The sequence below is a fragment of the Triticum aestivum genome, chromosome 1D (assembly GCF_018294505.1).
Source record: "Triticum aestivum cultivar Chinese Spring chromosome 1D, IWGSC CS RefSeq v2.1, whole genome shotgun sequence".
Lineage (NCBI taxonomy): Eukaryota > Viridiplantae > Streptophyta > Magnoliopsida > Poales > Poaceae > Triticum > Triticum aestivum.
The window spans coordinates 26274780-26290692 of record NC_057796.1 but is presented as its reverse complement, the minus strand read 5'-3'; the positions used below and the strand labels follow the sequence as shown (position 1 = coordinate 26290692).

Below are 15913 nucleotides of genomic sequence, written 5' to 3'. Positions count from 1 at the left end.
GCTAGGTCTCGCTATAAGCGAGACATAGCGCTTGTCTTCCGCGTGCTGCACCAAATAGGAAGTCCCTTTACGGATCCACCTCCCTTCCTTCAATTCTTAATGGGCTGGCCCATCGAGCCTTTTATTTGCCTTTTTGTTTCTATTTTTTTTCTAAACTGGGTTTTGTTCTGTTTTATTTTTGCTTTTCCCTTTTTTGTTCTATTTCTTTTTCGTTTGTCTTTTTATGTTCTTTTCAAATGAGTTAAAATTTTCAAAATTCATAAAGTTTTTCAAATTCATGAACTTTTTGCAAATTTGTGAACTTCTCAACTTCATGGTTTTTTTTTAAAATTTCAAGAACCTTTTCAAATCCATGAATTATTTTGAGTTTTTTGCTAACTTTGTAGTCATTTTTTTCCATATTTTGTGAACTTTGCTTTGCAAATTTATGAACCTTTTTTCAAAACCAACTTTTCTCTCATTTTTTTATTTTTGTTTACAAAAGTCAATTGGATCAACAGTCAATGGTTGACTAGTCAACGGTTGAATGGTCAACAACTGACTAGTAAACCATCACTAAGCGAACGAATGGAGAGTACAACTAAGTGGTCTCTTTGTTTTATCAGGCGCTTCAGAGAGTGAGACCCAAGCGAACAAAGGGAGAGTGTGACCCAAGTGCCTTTAGCGAATGAAGGGACAATGCTTGTAGGGCCAGGCACAGCCGACTAGTGTTTGAGCACTAGAGAAGGGAAGTGGCGCTAAAGGCGCTGGGAGGAGCTCCCATGTGCGTCATATAGGGAATTCCGACCCCTTAAAAAACAGGGAATTCCATGGGTGACGAGCGCTAACATGTATCACTAAGTGCGATACACATCAAGTGGGCGTCTACACACGTTGGCACTGGCGTGGTGGCGTGGGCCTGCCCATCAGCGCACATATGGGTCGATAGTTCCCAGCATACATGCAGTTTGGGTTTGGTTTGTCTAAAAAAATATTTTTTTTTACTTTTTACCCAATACATATATTTTGAAAAAGTTAGGAATCGAATAAATGCTAGGGAATTTTAAAAAATGTTCCTCGATTAAAGTAATATTCATGAAAACTTGAAAAATAGTTGTGAACACAACTATTCATGAATTAAAAAAATGTTCGCGAATTTGGGAAAAATAATGAATTTGAAAAAATTCTAGTGAACTAAAAAGTGTTCAAAGATTTGGAAACAATGTTCACAAATTAGAAAATTGTTCCCGAATTTGGAAAAAATGTTCATGAATTCTCAAAATGTTAATGAATAAAATGCTCATGAATTAAAATTGTTTATGAATTCATAAAGTGTTAATGGATATGAAAAAATGTTAGTAGATTAAAAATGTTCAACTATTTGGAAAACATGTTTGTGGTTTTGGAAAAAGTACATGAATTTTAAAAATATTTATGAATTCATGTAAAATGTTCATGGATTAATAAAATCATTAATTTTTAGAAATTTTGACAAAATTGAAAATGGTTTGCAAATTAAAAAATTTGATGGATTTGTGAGAAATATTCATGAATTCAAAATTTCTTCCTGGATTTGAAAAAACTCCCATGAATTTGAGGAATGTTTGTACTAAAAGTTCACCAATTTGGGGAAAAGTCATGAATTCAAAAAATATTAACGGATTTAAAAATTATTTACAAAATTTAAGAAAATGTTCATGAATTAGAATTTCGAAAAAATCATGAATTTTATAAAAGTACATGGATTTAATATATTTTTATTAATTTTAAAAGGGAAAGGAAACAATAATAAAGAAAAAGCAAAAACGGGAAATAAAAAAGGAAAAGGGAAAAGGGAAAGACAGAAAAACGATGAGAAGGCTAGAAAAACAGGAAAGAGAAACACATAAAAAGATAAAACGTCTGGAAGCTTTCCAAAACTGGGTGGAAACTTCCCAAACCAATGACAGAAGTTTCATAAAACTGCTCCAGCGCTTCCACTATGGGCTACCTCACCAAAAGCGTTGCCTAAGCGATCACTCTGTTATTTCTCCCAGTGGGCGATCCTTAGCATTTGTGTTGCCGGTCTCTTCTCGACTAGATAGTATGGCAGCTGTCTCACTGTCTGATCATGATTTGACAGTGTTGACAATTTATACATCAAGCTTAGTATTCACTTCTCTGATCAAGCTCTACTATCCATCGTCTTAATCCCCTTAAAAATGCATCATCTCAATCTCGAGTGCCACTGACAGAGGTTGTTTAAGTAAACATGAATGCCAATTGGTGGACTAGCTAGCTGGGAAAATGACTGCATTTGTCTTGATCAATATGGGTGTTGTGCCATGTATGCTAGCTACTTTACTAGTATCTGTTCTAAGATACCAAAAAGGGTATTTGTTCTAAACTTATTACAATCCTGAAAGCAAACGTGCATGTTGTGCCGAGTAAGTAGGAGGAAACAACATAAGCTACTTATTTGAAAAAGCTTTTCACAATTTTCTCCTTGGAATTCATAACTCACTTATTAAGGATGGTTTTGTTTTTTGACAGTGCTAACACTTTGAACTTAGAAGAAGGATTAGTTTGTCAAATACTATTTGGTGAACAAATCGATAAGCTAGCTGCAGATATGTCAAATATTCAGAACCTTCTGAGGTCTGAGTATCAGCTGGCAACGCAAGGGAAAACTGAATTTGTGTTACATAATTAATTGCAAGGAGAGATTCTTTGGTCAACTCACATCACTGACCATCTTGAAAAAGAAGGGAAGAGAAAACACATTACTCTGCTTTGATCATAGGCCAGGGCATGGCGTCTGGAAGTTTCGATTCTCTGATGATTTTTCTCATGTATAACCTTTAGTATGTGTAATCTCATGTGCTACGATGTAAATATTGGTTTTTTAGGGAACGATGTAAATATTGTTTGATGATCAATAAAGCTAACAATGATGCATTCCCGCCACACATAACTGTGATGCACCCTAGTTCTTTTTCAGACCTCGATGACATGATCTACCTGGCATGCACCTTGATGTCATGAAGAACATCCAATTCCAAGGTGCATACATAAGCCAAACTATGCTCGTTCTACTTAAAATATACTAGTATCGGCCAGTTTGCAGGGAGTGATGAATATTTTATGTGTGGTGTTGATGTGCTCGCCTTTTTGATTCTGTATGGCTCAGGTTATATGCCTGAGAAGCTCGGCGTCGATAAGAGTGGAGCTCTACAACCTCCCTCCTCTACAAGTACAGAACCATCATGGCCGGGCTGCCAAGCAGTGTTGTTGTCGGGCATGCCTTTGGCAACCATGGTGTGGAGACGACACTGTCTGGCATGAGTTTGGTCAGCGAAGCAGCTTTGCCTATGTCGGGGCTCACTCCCCCATGGCGCCTCTGGCGGTTGCATCTTCTTACACTCCGTCATAGGTAAGCCACTTTGGTTCCTCTCCCCTGTTTTTTCTTATGCTCTGGGTGCCCCCACAACTAGTGGCGGAGCTTGGTGTAGTCCAACAGGAGCAATCCCCCCCCCCTTAATTTTTCCAAGTCTAAAGAATATGCTCTATTTTAGGCCTAACCAGTGTTTAAACTAGAGATTAGCCCCTTCCTTCCTATTAATTTGCTTCCCTTCAACTAATGGCCCCCTCTTGGATTATGCTCAAGCTCCGCCACTGCCCACAACCATCTAGTCGTGGTAGCTGTTCGACATTGGTTGAGTTCTGTGACCATAGAAGTTTCACATTGCATGTTGTTTAGTGCAACACTTGTATTTGAGTTAGTGCTCAGTAATTACACTTGGCACCTGAACCACTAATAATGGAGAAAGTGTTTAGGTAGTTAAGTGACGTATGAGGTGTAGCTTTCATAATTTGAATAGATCTTTGTGATGAATCAGGTATAGTGGAGTATGCATTCCGGATATTTGCTCTTTTAGAAAATGATGTACTCCCTCTGTAAAGAAATATAAGACTTTTTAAGATCACTAAAAGTCTTATATTTCATTACAGCGGGAGTACTATTTGTCATCTTTATCTGTCAACCTATGGTGTTCTATTCTATTTTTCTCCTGTTCAGAGTAGACCGTTTGAGCTATCTCTTTACTGACGGCTGGACCGCATCATAGTGCCTAGCTCATTGTTCATTGTGGGGTTTCTCTGACTCATTTCAAAGCTTAGTTGGATCAGATTGACATCCTGTCATCTGAAACAAAAGACTGGCAATCTCTTTAGTTCAGACAAAGAGATATTTCTTTAACTTAAAATTTCTAGTCTGTGTATGTCATAACTTGTAGAGGAACATGATTTTGTTTTTTGAAATAATTTTTTGGCATGGCATTTTGGTTTCACTAGTTATTACCTTGAACAATAGTATTAGCTAACTCTGGATTCTTGGTCTTAACATAATTTATCGTATTGTGGTAGGTTGCAATCATGTTGCTTTACATAATATATTGTTTAGTGACGCTGGTGTTGATGTGCTCATTGTGTATGGCCCAGATCATATGGCTGAGAAGTTCGGCGTACACGCAGCACAGAACCACCATGGCTGCACTGCCGAGCAAAGTTGTTTCCGGGCGTGCTTTCATGGATGATGGCGTGGTCCCGTGGAGACAATGTTGTCCAACATGAGTTTGATCGCCAAAGCAGCGCTGCTTGTGCTGACGCTCATTCCCGCGCGGCACCCCCGGTGGCTAGTTCTTCAAATCTGGAATAGGTAAGCCAATTCGGTTGCTCTTTCCTGCTTTCTTGTATGTATTGTGTGCCCATGGCCATCGAGCCTTGGTAGCAGTTAGGCATTTTGATGATAGCAAGGCATGTTTGGTGTAGGTGTTGTGTATTTCTTAGATGGTCAGGGATGTCTCTTATTGAATTCAAACACAATCTGCAATGTCTTCAGTTGGTTTTCTTTACAATGTTCGTTTTTTTGGTGTGCATCCTTTCTTGCTTGAAATGTAAACCATGTACTTCACTTGGTTTCACAGGTAGCATTAGCGTTGCTAGTTTTCCTGCCTTTTTGTATGCATTAATGTGAATCACGGGGGCGGTATATGTGTAAGTTGGCTCTTGAAAAAGGCCTCCTTCCTTGATTATACAACCTAAACTGATCATATAGTCTGAGCAAACATAATACATACATGAATTCAACAGCCATCTGCAATTGCTTCAGTGGTTCATTTTACAATGTCTTCCGATCTTTTGTTGCATCCTTTATTGCTTGATAGTAAACCATGTACTTGACTGGGTTTACGGGTAGCATGAGCATGACTAGTTTCCATACCTTTTGTGTGCTTGTTTGTTTGCTGTGACGAATCACAAGGACGGCATCTGAGTAAGGTTGCTCTTGGAAAGGCCTCCTTCCTTGATTAACACCCTAAACTGATCATATATTCTGAGAAAGCATGCGAAAATCTAAATTCAACATCAATCCACAATGTCCTTCAGTGGGTCTCTACAATGTCATTTCATCTTTCGCTGTGAATCCTTTCCTTCTTGAAATGTAAACCATGCATTTCGTGGGTTCATGGGTTGCATAAGTATGACTACTTTTTCTTACCTTTGTCTGTTTGTGTGTCTGTTGTGATGAACCACAACGGTATGTCACTAAGGTTAGCTTTTTAAAAAGGCCTCCTTCCTTGATTACACATCCTAAACTGATCATATATTCTGAGCAAACACCCTTCCATGGTTTCCATTATAGTTTTTTTTACTTGCAAGGACGGTATCTGAGTAAGGTGGCTCTTGGAAAAGGCCAACCTCCTTGATTATAAATCCTAAACTGATCATAAACTCTGAGCAAAACATATTCATTGTTCCATTTTCCTGTTGCATGGCTATGCGTTGATTAGTCTAATATATTTTTATGCTATCATGTTGTGTCGTGTCCATTTGCGAGAGATTTGACTTGCTTCTTTGAATATTACAGGAGAGCATTGGTAGACAAAGAAGAACCATGGAAGTCATGGTTGTTACAGTCTGAGGGGATTTGATATGCTCAAGGACCACGTGGAGTTGGTTGTCAAGTTGAAGATGCTTGACACCAAGACCATCCAGCATCCCGTAGACGGTGTGATGATTCAGGCTCCCATGACTGCCTTCTTGGCTACAACTAGTTAGGTGAGTCCCTGGTCTCTCTTTCCTCCCGTGTCTGCTGTAGGAACTAGCTTTCGAGCTATGGCCATTGAGCCGGTGATGTAGCTGGTGTTCTTTGGTGGTGGTCTTCTTGCCACTACGATCTTGCTATTGTGGTCATCTTATGTATGCTGATGCAACACAAGTCATAAGTTTAACACTTGTATCAATTTGTGAGATATGTTTTGTTATGCTCCTTTCATGATAAAATATGGATCTTTTCCTCTAACTTAATTTAATCTCACCTGGAACATATCAATCTCACTACTCAATAAGTTAGTAGTATCCTATTCATCTAGCTCGGAGTCCACTAGACTTTTTTTGTCCTCGTCAGTAACTAATTCGGGGAACTAACTCCTCGATCGCAGTTGTGCTTATTGCTGGTTTTCATTTGATTGCTGCAGTATTATTGACTGGTACGAGACGAATGTTAAACTGATGGGAACTTGGCGAGTCTGTGAGTGATGAATGCTCACAATAGAACTTCGTATCTTGTTAATTTGGAGAGAAAGAAAGCTTCCAACTATGTTGTGACTGTTGTTTTGTGGGAAGAAGGCAAATTTGTATGCTCCCATGTGCACAACAAACATGTATGCTCCTACTGGCTGCCTCCCGCCTCTGCCCGATGCGTGTAGAGAAGAAGGTTAGTTGATGATGCGTACCTTCTTCTGCCCATTGATGTTAATGTTTGCGGAGCATCTGTAAAATTATAACATGTTTCATCCTATTCCCATTTTCAGAAATGTAGTCAATTCTTTGAGGTCATCTAACCTTCTGCAGCCCTGGCTTCTGTTGGGAATCGTAGCATAATTTAAAATTTTCCTACGCTCACCAAGATGCATCTATGGAGTCTACTAGCAACGAGGGGAAAGGAGTGGATCTACATACCCTTGTAGATCGCGAGCGGAAGCGTTCCAATGAACGTGGATGACGGAGTCGTACTCGCCGTGATCCAAATCACCGATGACCGAGTGCCGAACGTACGGCACCTCTGCGTTCAACACACGTACGGTGCAGCGACGTCTCCTCCTTCTTGATCCAGCAAGGGGGAGGAGAGGTTGATGGAGATCCAACAGCACGACGGCGTGGTGATGGATGTAGCGGGTCTCCGGCAGGGCTTCGCCGAGCTTCTGCGAGAGAGAGAGAGGTGTTGCAGGGGAGGAGGGAGGCGCCCAAGGCTGTAGGTTGCTGCCCTCCCTCCCCCCACTATATATAGGGCCAAGGGAGAGGAGGGGGGCGCAGCCTTGCCCCTTCCTCCAAGGAAGGGTGCGGCCAGGGGGGAGTCCTTCCCCCCCAAGGCACCTCGGAGGTGCCTTCCCCCTTTAGGACTCTCCCTTCTTTCTTATCTCTTGCGCATGGGCCTCTTGGGGCTGGTGCCCTTGGCCCATATAGGCCAAGGCGCACCCCTTACATCCCATGTGGCCCCCCGGGGCTGGAGGACCCCCTTGGTGGACCCCCGGACCCCTTTCGGCACTCCCGGTACAATACCGATAAAGCGCGAAACTTTTCCGGCGACCAAAATAAGACTTCCCATATATAAATCTTTACCTCCGGACCATTCCGGAACCTCTTGTGACGTCCGGGATCTCATCCGGGACTCTGAACAACTTTCGGGTTTCCGCATACATATATCTCTACAACCCTAGCGTCACCGGACCTTAAGTGTGTAGACCCTACGGGTTCGGGAGACATGCAGACATGACCGAGACGCCTCTCCGGCCAATAACCAACAGCGGGATCTGGATACCCATGTTGGCTCCCACATGCTCCACGATGATCTCATCGGATGAACCACGGTGTCGAGGATTCAATCAATCTGTATGCAATTCCCTTTGTCAATCGGTATGTTACTTGCCCGAGACTCGATCGTCGGTATCCCAATACCTTGTTCAATCTCGTTACCGGCAAGTCTCTTTACTCGTACCGCAATGCATGATCCCGTGACTAACGCCTTAGTCACATTGAGCTCATTATGATGATGCATTACCGAGTGGGCCCAGAGATACCTCTCCGTCACACGGAGTGACAAATCCCAGTCTCGATCCGTGCCAACCCAACAGACACTTTCGGAGATACCCGTAATGCACCTTTATAGTCACCCAGTTACGTTGTGACGTTTGGCACACCCAAAGCACTCCTACGGTATCCGGGAGTTGCACGATCTCATGGTCTAAGGAAAAGATACTTGACATTGGAAAAGCTCTAGCAAACGAAACTACACGATCTTTTATGCTATGCTTAAGTTGGGTCTTGTCCATCACATCATTCTCCTAATGATGTGATCCCGTTATCAATGACATCCAATGTCCATAGTCAGGAAACCATGACTATCTGTTGATCAACGAGCTAGTCAACTAGAGGCTTACTAGGGACAGGTTGTGGTCTATGTATTCACACATGTATTACGATTTCCGGACAATACAATTATAGCATGAATAATAGACAATTACCATGAACAAAGAAATATAATAATAACCATTTATTATTGCCTCTAGGGCATATTTCCAACAGTCTCCCACTTGCACTAGAGTCAATAATCTAGTTCACATCACCATGTGATTAACATGCACTGGTCACATCACCATGTGACCAACATCTATAGAGTTTACTAGAGTCAACAATCTAGTTCACATCACTATGTGATTATCACTCAATGTGTTCTGGTTTGGTCATGTTATGCTTGTGAGAGAGGTTATTAGTCAACGGGTCTGAACCTTTCAGATCCGTGTGTGCTTTACGAATATTATGTCATCTTGTGGATGCTACCACGCGCTACTTGGAGCCATTTCAAATAACTGCTCTACTATACGAATCCGGTTTACTACTCAGAGTCATCCGGATTAGTGTCAAAGTTCGCATCGACGTAACCCTTTACGACGAACTCCTTTTCACCTCCATAATCGAGAAAATTCCTTAGTCCACTAGATACTAAGGATAAGTTCGACCGCTGTCATGTGATCCATTCCCGGATCACTATTGTACCCCTTGACCAACTCATGGCAAGGCACACTTCAAGTGCGGTACACAGCATAGCATACTGTAGAGCCTACGTCTAAAGCATAGGGGACGACCTTCGTCCTTTCTCTCTCTTCTGCTGTGGTCAGGTCTTGAGTCTTACTCAATACTCACACCTTGTAACACAGCCAAGAACTCCTTCTTTGCTGATCTATTTTGAACTCTTTCAAAATCATGTCAAGGTGTGCGGTTTTTGAAAGTATCATCAGGCGTCTTGATCTATCTCTATAGATCTTGATGCCCAATATGTAAGCAGCTTTATCCAGGTCTTCCTTTGAAAAACTCCTTTTTTGCAACCCTTTATGCTTTCCAGAAATTTTACATCATTTCGGATCAACAATATGTCATTCACATATACTTATCAGAAATGTTGTAGCGCTCCCACTCACTTTATTGTAAATACAAGTTTCTAACAAACTTTGTATAAACCCAAAAACTTTGATCACCCCATCAAAGCGTATATTCTGACTCCGAGATGCTTGCTCTAATCCATGGAAGGATCGCTGGAGCTAGCATACCTTTTAGCATCCTTAGGATCGACAAAACCTTTCTGATTGTATCATATACAACCTTTCCTTACGAAAACTGGTAAGGAAACTTGTTTTGACATCCATCTGCCAGATTTCATAAAAGTAGCTAATGCTAACATGATTCCGACGGACTTAAGCATCGCTACGGATGAGAAAATCTCATCGTAGTCAACTCCTTGAACTTGTGGAAATACTCTTTGCCACAAGTCGAGCTTCATAGACGGTAACATTACCGTCCACGTCCGTCTTCTTCTCAAAGATCCATTTATCTCGGATTTCATGGCTTCTAACCATTTGTCGGAATATGGGCCCACCATCACTTCTCCATAGCTCGTAGGTTCATTGTTGTCTAACAACATGACTTTCAAGACAGGATCACGTACTACTCTGAAGTATTACGCATCCTCGTTGTCCTACGAGGTTTGGTAGTGACTTGATCCGAAGTTTCATGATCACTATCATAAGCTTCCACTTCAATTGGTGTAGGTGCCACAGGAAACAACTTCTTGTGCCCTGCTATACACTAGTCGAAGTGACGGTTCAATAACCTTATCAAGTCTCCACCATCCTCCCACTCAATTCTTTCGAGAGAAACTCTTCCTCGAGAAAGGACCCGTTCTTAGAAGCAATTACTTTTGCTTCCAGATCTGAAATAGGAGGTATACCCAACTGTTTTGGGTATTCTATGAAGATGCATTTGTCCGCTTTGGGTTCGAGCTTATCAGCCTGAAACCTTTTCACATAAGCTTCGCAGCCCCAAACTTTTAAGAAACGACAACTTAGGTTTCTCTAAACGGTGTCGTCTTAACGGAATTGCATGGTGCCCCCTTTTAAAGTGAATGCGGTTGTCTCTAATGCCTAACCCATAAACGATAGTGGTAATTTGATAAGAGACATCATGGTATGCACCATATCCAATAGGGTGCAGTTATGATGTTCGGACACACCATCACACTATGGTGTTCCAGGCGGTATTAATTGTGAAACACTTTCCACAATGTCTTAATTGTGTGCCAAACTTGTAACTCAGATACTCATCTCTATGATCATATCACAGACATTTTATCCTCTTGTCACGACGATCTTCAACTTCACTCTGAAATTACTTGAACCTTTCAATAATTCAGACTTGTGTTTCATTAAGTAAATACACTCAGCATCTACTCAAACCATCTGTGAAGTAAGAACATAACGATATCCACTGCATGCCTCAGCACTCATTGGACTGCATACATCAAAATGTATTACTTCCAATAAGTTGCTCTCTTGTTCCATTTTACTGAAAACGAGGCTTTTCAGTCATCTTGCCCACGTGGTATGATTTGCATGTCTCAAGTGATTCAAAATCAAGTGAGTCCAAACGATCCATCTGCATGGAGTTTCTTCATGCATATATACCAATAGACATGGTTCGCATGTCTCAGTCTTTTAAAAAACGACTGAGTCCAAAGATCCATCTACATGGAGCTTCTTCATGCGTTCCATACCAATATGACTCAAATGGCAGTGCCACAAGTATGTGGAACTATCATTACTATTTTATAGCTTTTGGCACGAACATGTGTATCACTACGATCGAGATTCATTTTAGGTGCAAGACCATTGAAGGTATTATTCAAATAAACAGAGTAACCATTATTCTCCTTAAATGAATAACCGTATTGTGATAAACATAATCCAATCATGCTCAACGCAAACACCAAATCTCGATGGTAGAGGGAGCATGCGATGCTTGATCACATCAACCTTGGAAACACTTCCAACACATATCGTCATCTCACCTTTAGCTAGTCTCCGTTTATTCCGCAGCTTTTATTTCAAGTTACTAACACTTAGCAACCGAACCGGTATCTAATACCCTAGTGCTGCTAGGAGTACTAGTAAAGTACACATTCATATAACGTATATCCAATATACTTCTGTCGACCTTGCCTGCCTTCTCATCTACCAAGTATCTACGGTAGTACTGCTTCAGTGACCGTTCCTCTCATTACAGAAGCACTTAGTCTCGGGTTTGGGTTCAACCTTGGGATTCTTCACTAGAGCAGCAAACGACTTGCTGTTTCATGAAGTATCCCTTTTTTCCCTTGCCCTTCTAGAAACTAGTGGTTTTACTAACCATCAACAATTGATGCTCCTTCTTGATTTCTACTTTCGCGGTGTCAAACATCGCGAATAGCTCAAGGATCATCATAACTATCCCTGATATGTTATAGTTCATCACGAAGCTCAACTAGCTTGGTGGCAGTGACTATGGAGAACCATCACTATCTCATCTGGGAGATTAACTCCCACTTGATTCAAGCGATTGTGGTACTCAGACAATCTGAGCACATGCTCAACGATTGAGCTTTTCTCCCTTAGTTTGCAGGCTTAAGAAACTTGTCAGAGGTCTCATACCTCTTGACGTGGGCGCTAATCTGAAATCCCAATTTTAGTCTTCGGAACATCTCATATGTTCTGCGACGTTTCAAAAACGTCTTTGGTGCCACAATTCTAAACCGTTAGCATTACGCACTGAACTATCACGTAGTCATCAAAACGTGTATGCCAGATGTTTCGCAACATCTACAGACGACGCTGAGGTTCAGCACACCGAGCGGTGCATTAAGGACATAAGCCTTCTGTGCAGCAATGAGGACAATCCTCATTTTACGAACCCAGTCCGCATAATTGCTACTACCAACTTTCAACTAAATTTTCTCTAGGAACATATCTTAAACAGTAGAACTAAAGCGTATGACATAATTTGTAAAGACTTTTGACTATGTTCATGATAATGAAGTTCATCTGATTATGAACTCCCACTCAGATAGACATCCCTCTAGTCATCTAAGTGAAACATGATCCGAGTTCAACTAGGCCGTGTCCGATCATCACGTGAGACGGACTAGTCAAGATCGGTGAACATCTCCATGTTGATCGTATCTTCTATACGACTCATGCTCGACCTTTCGGTCCTCCGTGTTCCGAGGCCATGTCTGTACATGCTAGGCTCGTCAAGTCAACCTAAGTGTATTGCGTGTGTTCCGAGGCCATGTCTGTACATGCTAGGCTCGTCAACACCCGTTGTATTCGAACGTAAGAATCTATCACACCCGATCATCATGTGGTGCTTCGAAACGACGAACCTTCGCAACGGTGCACAGTTAGGGTGAACACTTTCTTGAAATTATTATAAGGGATCATCCTACTTGCTACCGTCGTTCTAAGCAAATAAGATGCAGAAACATGATAAACATCACATGCAATCAAATAGTGACATGATATGGCCAATATTATCATGCTCCTTTGATCTCCATCTTCGGGGCACCATGATCATCTTTGTCACCGGCATGACACCATGATCTCCATCATCATGATCTCCATCATTGTGTCTTCATGAAGTCGTCACGCCAACGATTACTTCTACTTCTATGGCTAACACGTTTAGCAACAAAGTAAAGTAATTTACATGGCGTTATTCAATGACACGCAGGTCATATAAAATAATAAAGACAACTCCTATGGCTCTTGCCGGTTGTCATACTCATCGACATGCAAGTCGTGATTCCTATTACAAGAATATGATCAATCTCATACATCACATATATCATTCATCACATCTTCTGGCCATATCACATCACATAGCACTTGCTGCAAAAACAAGTTAGACGTCCTCTAATTGTTGTTGCAAGTTTTTACGTGGTTTGTAGGTTTCTAGCAAGAACGTTTCTTACCTACGTATGACCACAACGTGATTTGCCAATTTCTATTTACCCTTCATAAGGACCCTTTTCATCGAATCCGTTCCGACTAAAGTAGGAGAGACAGACACCCGCTAGCCACCTTATGCAACTTGTGCATGTCAGTCGGTGGAACCTGTCTCACGTAAGTGTACGTGTAAGGTCGGTCCGGGCCGCTTCATCCTACAATGCCGCCGCAACAAGAAAAGACTAGTAGCGGCAAGAAGAATTGGCAAACTCAACGCCCACAACTTCTTTGTGTTCTACTCGTGCATAGTAACTACGCATAGACCTGGCTCATGATGCCACTGTTGGGAATCGTAGCATAATTTAAAATTTTCCTACGCTCACCAAGATGCATCTATGGAGTCTACTAGCAACGAGGGGAAAGGAGTGGATCTACATACCCTTGTAGATCGCGAGCGGAAGCGTTCCAATGAACGTGGATGACGGAGTCGTACTCGCCGTGATCCAAATCACCGATGACCGAGTGCCGAACGTACGGCACCTCCGCGTTCAACACACGTACGGTGCAGCAACGTCTCCTCCTTCTTGATCCAGCAAGGGGGGAGGAGAGGTTGATGGAGATCCAACAGCACGACGGCGTGGTGATGGATGTAGCGGGTCTCCGGCAGGGCTTCGCCGAGTTTCTGCGAGAGAGAGAGAGGTGTTGCAGGGGAGGAGGGAGGCGCCCAAGGCTGTAGGTTGCTGCCCTCCCCCCCCCCACTATATATAGGGCCAAGGGAGAGGGGGGGCGCAGCCTTGCCCCTTCCTCCAAGGAAGGGTGCGGCCAGGGGGGGAGTCCTTCCCCCCCAAGGCACCTCGGAGGTGCCTTCCCCCTTTAGGACTCTCCCTTCTTTCTTATCTCTTGCGCATGGGCCTCTTGGGGCTGGTGCCCTTGGCCCATATAGGCCAAGGCGCACCCCTTACATCCCATGTGGCCCCCCGGGGCTGGAGGACCCCCTTGGTGGACCCCCGGACCCCTTTCGGCACTCCCGGTACAATACCGATAAAGCGCGAAACTTTTCCGGCGACCAAAATAAGACTTCCCATATATAAATCTTTACCTCCGGACCATTCCGGAACCTCTCGTGACGTCCGGGATCTCATCCGGGACTCTGAACAACTTTCGGGTTTCCGCATACATATATCTCTACAACCCTAGCGTCACCGGACCTTAAGTGTGTAGACCCTACGGGTTCGGGAGACATGCAGACATGACCGAGACGCCTCTCCGGCCAATAACCAACAGCGGGATCTGGATACCCATGTTGGCTCCCACATGCTCCACGATGATCTCATCGGATGAACCACGGTGTCGAGGATTCAATCAATCTGTATGCAATTCCCTTTGTCAATCGGTATGTTACTTGCCCGAGACTCGATCGTCGGTATCCCAATACCTTGTTCAATCTCGTTACCGGCAAGTCTCTTTACTCGTACCGCAATGCATGATCCCGTGACTAACGCCTTAGTCACATTGAGCTCATTATGATGATGCATTACCGAGTGGGCCCAGAGATACCTCTCCGTCACACGGAGTGACAAATCCCAGTCTCGATCCGTGCCAACCCAACAGACACTTTCGGAGATACCCGTAATGCACCTTTATAGTCACCCAGTTACGTTGTGACGTTTGGCACACCCAAAGCACTCCTACGGTATCCGGGAGTTGCACGATCTCATGGTCTAAGGAAAAGATACTTGACATTGGAAAAGCTCTAGCAAACGAAACTACACGATCTTTTATGCTATGCTTAAGTTGGGTCTTGTCCATCACATCATTCTCCTAATGATGTGATCCCGTTATCAATGACATCCAATGTCCATAGTCAGGAAACCATGACTATCTGTTGATCAACGAGCTAGTCAACTAGAGGCTTACTAGGGACAGGTTGTGGTCTATGTATTCACACATGTATTACGATTTCCGGACAATACAATTATAGCATGAATAATAGACAATTACCATGAACAAAGAAATATAATAATAACCATTTATTATTGCCTCTAGGGCATATTTCCAACACGCAACCACGACAATCCTGGTCGTACCTTCCTCGGTTTAGCTGAGCCATTGGTCTCCCTCTCTGTCTCTCTAAGATGGTCCGGCCATCGAGCTGATGATTTGGTGTTCGGATCTGTGGGGGTGTCTTCCGGCCACCACAATCTTGTGGCTGATGAATCTTTCTTGTCGATGAAATTGGTCTCTTGTAAATCTGTGCTGGTTAGGCTCTTTTTCTACTACACGGTACTGTTGATACATATGGTTTGGTATTGGTCCATGTCTAGTTTAATAGGATCACTATGCTCGGTTTTTTACACTTTAATGGCTATCAAGTACTAGAAGAAACTGCTTGCGTATTTTGTGGTGCTGTTGTGTATTGTAGAACTTGCTATCTAATATCAGTTTTTAGGATTTGAAATTTAGTGGACTTGCCAACTTAAGGCAAGTGCACCTGCACACTATGATAAGTGCATCATGTCTTAATCAACTGTGGCAGTGCAAAACTGTGGACTTCTTGTGATAAAAACCTTTGGACTTGCAGGGTT

At 42.6% G+C, this 15913-nt stretch overlaps 4 non-coding genes across 4 annotated transcripts; all 4 read left to right on the top strand.

The window, feature by feature from the left end:
- Positions 1-4976: 4976 nt before the first annotated feature.
- LOC123183763 (small nucleolar RNA Z118/Z121/Z120) lies at positions 4977-5086 on the top strand. Its single transcript, XR_006492790.1, has one exon. It is a non-coding gene; the product is annotated as a small nucleolar RNA Z118/Z121/Z120 (small nucleolar RNA).
- A 169-nt stretch (positions 5087-5255) lies between these two features.
- LOC123183762 (small nucleolar RNA Z118/Z121/Z120) lies at positions 5256-5361 on the top strand. The gene has a single exon (XR_006492789.1). It is a non-coding gene; the product is annotated as a small nucleolar RNA Z118/Z121/Z120 (small nucleolar RNA).
- Positions 5362-5530: 169 nt separating this feature from the next.
- On the top strand, positions 5531-5636 carry LOC123183764 (small nucleolar RNA Z118/Z121/Z120). The gene has a single exon (XR_006492791.1). It is a non-coding gene; the product is annotated as a small nucleolar RNA Z118/Z121/Z120 (small nucleolar RNA).
- Positions 5637-5658: 22 nt separating this feature from the next.
- On the top strand, positions 5659-5761 carry LOC123183765 (small nucleolar RNA Z118/Z121/Z120). Its single transcript, XR_006492792.1, has one exon. It is a non-coding gene; the product is annotated as a small nucleolar RNA Z118/Z121/Z120 (small nucleolar RNA).
- The last annotated feature ends 10152 nt before the right edge of the window (positions 5762-15913 follow it).